Here is a 7,754-nt window from a genome sequence, read left to right on the forward strand (position 1 = left end):
GGGGGGGCGGAGCGACGCGGGGGGCGGGGCCCGTCCGCTCAGGTCTGCTCCAATCCGGTCTGATCCAGTTTGATCCGGACTGGGCCAGCTGCTGCGTTTGGGCACTGCTGAAACGGGGGAAAACGGGATAATGGAGGCGGGGGGAAGAGGGGGAAACGCGGCCCCAGAGGCTGCAGGTGGCCAGTCCTGCCCCTCCGCCAGCCCCGGCGGCTGCGTGGGGCCTCGGCCAGCGGCGCGGGCTGGGAGCGGTGGATGCAGGGATGGGCATGGGAGCATGGGAATGCGCTCAGCAGGGCTGGAGCAGCGGGATAAGGAGCGGGTGTAAGGCCGTGAGCGCTCTCACGTGGATGCTTTGGTTCATCCTGGATGCTGAGGTGGGCTGAGCTCCGGTGCGGAGCTTGTTCCCATGAACCACCGGCGTCCAGAAAGCTGGAGTCTGCAGGGACAGGGATGTGCCGCTAGTGCTTGAACMCCCCCGGGGAAAAGCGTATCACATCCCCCTGAAATGGCCTTTGAAACAGCATGGCTGCTTTCCGGCATCTCAGAGAATCCAAATGGGAGCTAAAGATCCAATATTTGAAGGATTTTGGTGTGTGCGTGAAGCGAGGTGCTCCAGTTCCTGTCCTCAGCTCCCATCGCGTTCCAGGCCCCCGGGAAGGTGGCGCTTTGCTGCCGTGCTACATGAGCAGCTACATGAGCAGGTCGACTGTAGCTTCCCGTTCCTGGGCCCCTTCCACAGGTGTGGTATCAAATAAAACCTGGGCAGCAGGATCAGCCTCAAGAGGCGCTTGTGGCAGTGGAAGCCGTCGGGGTTTGCTGCGGTGCATGGCACCGTCTCCAAAAGTGACGCTGGGAATGGTGATCTCATCCAGCCTGTGCGTTTGTGGTGAGTTGTTTTGTTGCCCTGTTTGGAAAATACCGGTTTAGGTCCCATTTGCAGTAAGACACTGACTGTTGGAAAGGGGGTTGTGGATAGAGAGAGTTGGCAGAGGAATGGAAAAGGAGGAACGGAGAAGAGCAGGGAGATGTCCGGCCGCRGGGAAAGGGGGACGTGGAGCAGAACCTGCCCGAGCCCGAGCCGCCCCTCTGCCCAAGACGTGGCCGGTGCAAATATTCAGTGGCCTCTACTGAAATGAACAGGGCTTCTCAACCCAGCGACCAGTTAGTGAAATGCCTTTTGTTCATGGGTAAATAGAGACACTTTATCTCATTTTCTGAGCCGTGTGGACTGCGTAACCTGTTGTTTCTTGTTTGGTTTAGCACGTCACTGCGAACGGCCCTGGCAGACAGGCCTAATATGGACAGTGCAAGTGATTCCAGTTTGGCAGACTTGGGAACCGCTGAGGACGCGGTCCCGGAGCGAGGAGGTCACGAAACCTCGAGGGTTTGCAGTGCTTGGAAGTGGCATCCAGCTGCCCAGAGCTGTGGTACACGTAGAGCACGTGGCCGTACGTGTTTGGGGAGCCTCTGTGGGTTCTTCTCATCAGAACCTCCCTCAGTGATGCCTGTCGATGGTAACGAGCGTTTTGTGCGGTGGGAACAGTGACAGTGCCGTGCGTGGAGCCACCTCTGCAGACGTTGGTGCCCCTTCACTCGAGGCGGAGGCAGACGAGGTTTGGCGAGATCCGCCCCGCTGCAGCTGACAGGCCTWGGCCTTGGCCTCGAGGCGGGACGTGCCCGGCAAGGGCGGCCTGCCCGTGTGCGCTGCAGGGAGTCCACGTCCCCCRGACACAGCGTGGGCCCAGCCGCTGTGCTGGGAGGGCGTCGGAGGAGCCGCGAGGAGACACAGGAGCTGCCTGGCGTGCGGCCGTGCCGGGGCCAACGGGCCGCACTCGAGGACCCAGCCAACAGGCAGCTGTGGCATCAAGGGCCGAAGAAAAGCAGAGCCCGGGGATGTGGCTCTTGTTTGTGTTCCAGCAGCTTCACCCTGGACTTGCTTCTTGTTGCTCAGATGCAGGAGGACGCAGGAAAGGAGGATTTCTGAGAGAGGATTAAGGGAAAGCAGCCGTGGCTCAGGGTCCACGCYGCGTGGCAGTGAGGCCCCGGCAGCCCTGCCGTCCCCACGGGGTCTCCTGCAGGAAGTCCGGGGATGTCACCCCGCCTGTTTAATGCATCCAGGTCAGCAAGACGGCCGCTGAACCACAGGCCAGTGGCAGCGTTGAGGAGCTTCTGTGAGGTGCAGCTTGCTGGCCACCCTGGCGTGGGGTTATCCCAGCGGGTTCCAGGGAGAGGACGCGGCCAGACGGAGCAGAGGACCTGCAAGAGGAGCCCTGACCAGGGCTGCGCTGGGAGAGCAGGAAGAGAGCAGGAAGAGAGAGGGAAGTGTGGGACCTGCCCTGCATGGGGAGGGCCCCAGAGCAGGGAGAGCAGTGCTGGCCAGCTGGGAYCGCTCACCACGGCTGCAGTTACTGCGCAAGACCAAAAGCAGCAGCACTGGACCCTACAGAAATGAGAAAAAGCAGAGATTGGTTAAATGGGAGGGTGAGAAGAAATACACGGCTCAGCAAAGCACGTGGTCGTGGCCTGCGTGCGTTGGCGACTGCCTCAGCGCAGCCAAGAGCAGGACAGTGGAGCTGCTCGGAGAGGCCCACGGATTTCAACCCCCTTCTTCCCAAGGTCTCTCCTTTGAACCCTTACCAGTCTTTCTGACTTCTCACCCATCTCTGAGCATCTCGTCTTGTTTTCGAATTGGTGCTCTCTGTGCCTCCCATCRTGTTTGTCGTGTTCCCTGCTTGGCCTCGGCCTCTACATTCCAGCAGCTGAGGTTGGAAGTTGATCAGAAACGAGGATGTTCCGTGCCCCGTGCAAGGCGCCTGCAGATAACAACGCTGATGTGTGGCAGGGGGAGAGACTCGTGCCTCATCCTCACCATCTTCACAGCTCTCAGAAAGCGGGAAGTCAGCACAGTGAGAGAAGGAGGCGACGTTTGCTCTGCCCCAGCGTCAGCCCCTGGCGTGGATGGACCCAAGGCCTGGGCCTGGTGGCGCCCGTCCTGCAGGGAAGGGTGCGACGGGCTGCGTCGAGAGGGCTGCGAAGGGGAGCTTGAGAGCTGGGCAGAACAGAGCACTGCCAGCGGCCAGGAGGAGAGCGAGAGGAGAGCAGAGAAGATAGAGGAAAGAAGAGAAGAGGAGAGGAAAGAGGAGAAGATGGAGGAAAGAAGAGCGAGAGGAGAGGAGAGGAGATAGAGTAAGAGGAGAGAAGAGCAAGAGGAGAGGAGAGCAAGAGGAGAGGAGAAAACCTTTTCTCTTTTTCCTTTCCCTCCTGCCACCCACAGCAGCTGCAGCGTGTGGTGTGATCCCCATTCCAAACCCTAAATGGGGAAGCTGCTTGAAAAATGGGAGAAAACTTCGGCTTCAGAAATGACTCAGGGCTTTGGTATATTACGTTTTCAAATATTTATTTCTGTGTTCTTACAGATGTTTTATTTGAATAAAAATATTGTAATTGGCCAATATTCCACAGAATCTAAATATTTTGCTCTAAGACAGAACTTCCTTCCCCCCCTTCAGAGACCTGCTGCTTTGCCGGCTGCACGGATGATGCTCTGGACACGACGAGGCCGTCGCTCTGCTCGACACTGTTTACATGTAACTGCGGCCTTGATCCAAGTACTGTAATAGCAAGGGGAAAAAAAAAGAGAATTCATCCCTGGTTAATCCTCGAAAATAGCTCTTGATGTGACAATCTTTTCCACTGGGAAAGTGGAAGATGATGTGTGGGAACAGGCCGGGACGCTCAGAGGGTGCGTGACGAGGCTCCCAGCTGCAGCGGCGTGGAGAGGGCGCCCTGGCCAGGAGCAGGGTGCCCTYGTGCTGGGCGCTCGGGTGCGTCGGGCTCCTGCTGGGGCTCCCTGGCAGGAGGACTCGTCCAGGTTGTGGCGACGCGGCCGCTGGCGCTGGCAGGGCGCCTGGCACCCTGCGCGCTGCCCGGCACCCGGGRCGCTCCGTGGGCCGCGGCCTGGAGCCGCCTGCAGCCCCGTTGGCCGCAGCACGAGCCTCGCGTCACGAGGGCGCGGGGTTCCCCGCTGCCCCGGGGGTCCTCGAGGAGCGCGGCACCGTGGTCTCCGCGCGAGCTCAGCCTGCAGCGGGCCCCACCACGGTGACTGCAGAGGGGAGCAGGCCGGGAACGTGGATGGGGCGATGCAGGGAGCCCGAGGGCCGCGCGGGCCGGCGGGAGCACTGCGCCCAGCGCTGTGGCGCAGGCAGCTCTGTTACCCCAGCAGTGCGGGCCAGGTTCATTCCCATCTCCCCYGGGAAGTTCCGACCACGTCCTGGATGCCAGGGGAAGGGCCTGTTGCGCGTGGACGTTTGAATGCAGCGTCACTGAGGCGGGCGGCAGCCGAGCAGACACGCTCGGGGGTTAAGAGGCAGCACGGGACTTGGCGYGGTCGCAGCTGGGCAGGGAGGGCTCCCGAGCAGGCAGCTCTCGGCATCGTTCTTGCATCTTTCTTACATAAGCTGTCTAGACAAGAAGTTCTAGAGCCAGCCCTGCCCTAAGACTGCAGTTCCCTGCACGGGTTGCTCTGCAAGCTGCTGCTTTCATATTTTATTTTGTGTAGAGGAAGAAGGGAGTAGAAGGAGGATGTCAAGTCAGCCATGAATTGGAGAAAAGTCTATGAGAGAGCTGCAAAACCAACGGAGAAGAACAGTAACGAGAGGGAAGATTTATTATGCACRACATTTGGGAAGATGTCTGATGTTTGCACACAGAAGATGGCACCTTGCCAGAAAGTGCTGGTACCCCCAGGGTTGAGGTGGCCCCAGGGGACCCAGCTCGTGCTGGGGAAGGGGCCGGGGAGCGGCTGCTGGGGAGGGGACGGCCAGGACACACACACACAAGCTCCCAAACCCCTCACCAAGTTCTGATTCCCTGTCCCRCCAGAGAAAGAACTAAATGAAAATTATCATCAAAAAAAGACCCTAATCTTCAAAAATTTTACAGRAGGAAAGAGATGAGGAGCCTGTGGCTGCTGCGAGCCCTGCCGGGAGGGACGGAGGCAGCGGTGCAGCCGGGCTGGCTGTGCCGGGCCTTGCCGTGAGGCTGGGATGCGGCTCCGCGCTGGCGATTGCCGCACCGAGGGACACAGCAGGGTGACACAGAAGGGGTGACCCAGAGCCAAGCCCACACATACCACGTGCAGGGACAGTCGCACRTGGCTTCCACCAGCAACTCAGCAGCCCTGGCAGGCTCCGTGGGCCGGCTGGTGCCGGGGTGCTGCTGCCCTGCGCTGCGGGGGTCCCGCCGAGGCGCCGGGCGGGCAGCGCGCGGCCTTCCCGCCACCGCGTGCGCCTGCGCCCGTGGCCTCTCCTGCAATCCCAGAAGGGCTGAGGTTGGCAGGGACCCTGAGAGCTCATCCAGTGCAGCCCCTGCTCCTCTGGGACACCCAGAGCACGGGGCACCCGGGCGCATCGAGGTGGGATGGGAGATCTCCAGAGCAGGAGCCTCCCCAGCCTCCCTGGGCAGCCTGGGCCAGGGCTCAGGCACCCTCACAGCGAAGAAGTTCTTCCTCACATGGGGATGGAGCTGCCTGGGTTTCACCTTGTCCCCATTGCCCCTCGTCCTGTCACTGGCCACCACTGGGAAGAGCTTGGCCCCTTCCTCCCTCCATTCCCCCTTCATGAACTTACACATACCGATGAGATCTCCCCTCAGCCTTCTCTTSCCCAGGCTAAGCCGGCCCCGCTCGCTCAGTCTCTSCTCGTRTGAGAGCTGCTCCAGGCCCTCAGCCATCTCTGCCGCTCTGCGCTGGCCCCTCTCGAAGCTCCCTGTCCCTGCTGTGCTGGGGAGCCGGGAGCTGCCCCAGTCTCCAGGGGCGGCCTCCTCTCTCGTTTAACGGGAGCTGCTCTGCTTCTCCGCGGCCCCGGTGGAGGTGCCATGCGGGGGCCAGCGTGCTGAGGATGGCGGGGCTGGTTTGTGTGCCACAAGCGTGTCTCCGTGCACRTGTTTGCTCAAGAACGCAGAATAAACACGCCTGGCTTCCCAGGGAAGGCAACATTCCCAAGGGAGCCTTTCCTGTGCCGTGCTCTGTGCCCAGGGGAGACCTCTGTGTGCTGTGAGCCAGAGCCTGTCACTGTGGAAGGGCCCGCAGGGACCCTGGTGTGTCACCGAGGGCCTGGGAATGTAGCCGCGAGGCGGGGAGGAGGYGCCGGCGCCCCGGCTGTCCGCAGGGATGCTCCCAGCAGCGCTGGACCTCTGGAGCACGCAGCTCCGCCGCTGGGACGGTGGGGACGGCGCTGTGGAGGCGTCGAGATCCTCTGCGTTCCCGGTGCCCCTGTGGACCTGGTGCCCACCCGGCGGGAGGGACTCGGGCCCCGCCGCGGTGCCTGGGCCAGGGCGGAGGCGCTGGCACAGCCGGGCGCTCGTGGCGGCCATGYGGGTGCCGAAGCTGCTCCCGGCCGCCGCATGGGACGCGTTGGTTCCGCAGGCGTGAGATCCCGCGAGCCCGAGCGCCTGCAGAACCCCAGRGCGGGAGCAGATCCAAGGGGAGCAGGCGGATGGTCCCTGCGGAGGGGGCGCCTGGCCCAGCCCYGAGGACGGCGGCCGCCTCCCCCTGCCCGTGGTGCGGGACGGGCCGAGYGGGGCGGCTCCGCTGGGACCGGATCCTGCCCTGACACCAGGCAGCGCCGCCGTGGCCGCGCCGGGGGCGTCAGGCGTGCCCAGGTGAGCGGGATGAGGTCAGAGCTGCCGCCTGGCGTGTCCCGCTCCGCAGGCAGCCGCGGCGGGAGCAGCTTCCGGAGCTTCCTGGCAGCACCGGCAGAGCCGGCGCTGTGTGAATGGGCAGCGCTTGGGAGGGAGGGCGGGAGCTGCTCCCTGCAAGAGAGGAGCCCGTCCTGGCCGGGAGCRGGGCCACCGCGGCTGCGTCCCCCTCGTGTCCCCTGACCGCCTTGGCCCGAGACCTGGAGGGATTCCGGCCTTGGCGGGACCCAGTCCCGGCACTGGGTTTGGGCCCTRTTTCCAGCTCCTGTGGGGTCCAGAGCGGCCTGAGCTGATCCCGGGAAGGCACCGYCAAGGAGAGCTGAGGGCTGGGCTGTTGGCTCCTCCCGAGGCCCTGGGTCTGGAGCTGCCATCCGGCGGGCTGGGGACACTGCGCTGAGCGGCTCGAAACTCTGGCCCTTGCACAGGGGCAGCGCTGGGAGCACTAGGCTGGGGAGCAACTGCACTGCAGCCAGATGGCTCCGAGGGCAGAGGCCCCAGGAGGCTGGAAGCCGCCACAAGTAGTTCCCATGGGTGAGGATGCAGGGCCGTGTCAGGGCCCGTGGCCCTGATCCCCAAACACTGCTCCCAGAGGAGGCGGAAACCATCCCATCCTGCAGGATCGCACCGAAGGATCGGGATCAGGAGGAGGCGGCGCGGAAGGTGCCAGGGACGTGTCCCAGGGACGTGTCCCCACCTCGCTGTGCAGCCCAAGGCGTGAGAGCCGCCCTGGCCTCTGCGTGGCACAGGGATGGCGCCTCTGGAAGCGGCTCCGCACAGAGGTGGGGGACAGCGCGGACACCCACCCGGGGGGGTGTGCCCCTGTGCCGGGGGACCCGGCACCTCTGCCCGCAGCAGCTGGGGGGGCACTCGCTTTACACCCGAATTTGGGGGTTCCAAAGAGCTGTCACGGAAAGAAAGAAGCTGCGCGGGACAGAAGCGTTTCCAGGATGTTTCCCGCTCCCCTCTCATTCCAACGCGGGCCACTCGCCCGRAACGGCGGCGGCGGCGCCCGGGACGCGCCGGGGCGCAGGGAGCCGCGGAGCCCGCGCCCATCGCCG

The sequence above is a fragment of the Nothoprocta perdicaria genome, unplaced genomic scaffold (assembly GCF_003342845.1).
Source record: "Nothoprocta perdicaria isolate Ctin4 unplaced genomic scaffold, notPer1 scaffold_317, whole genome shotgun sequence".
Taxonomy (NCBI): domain Eukaryota; kingdom Metazoa; phylum Chordata; class Aves; order Tinamiformes; family Tinamidae; genus Nothoprocta; species Nothoprocta perdicaria.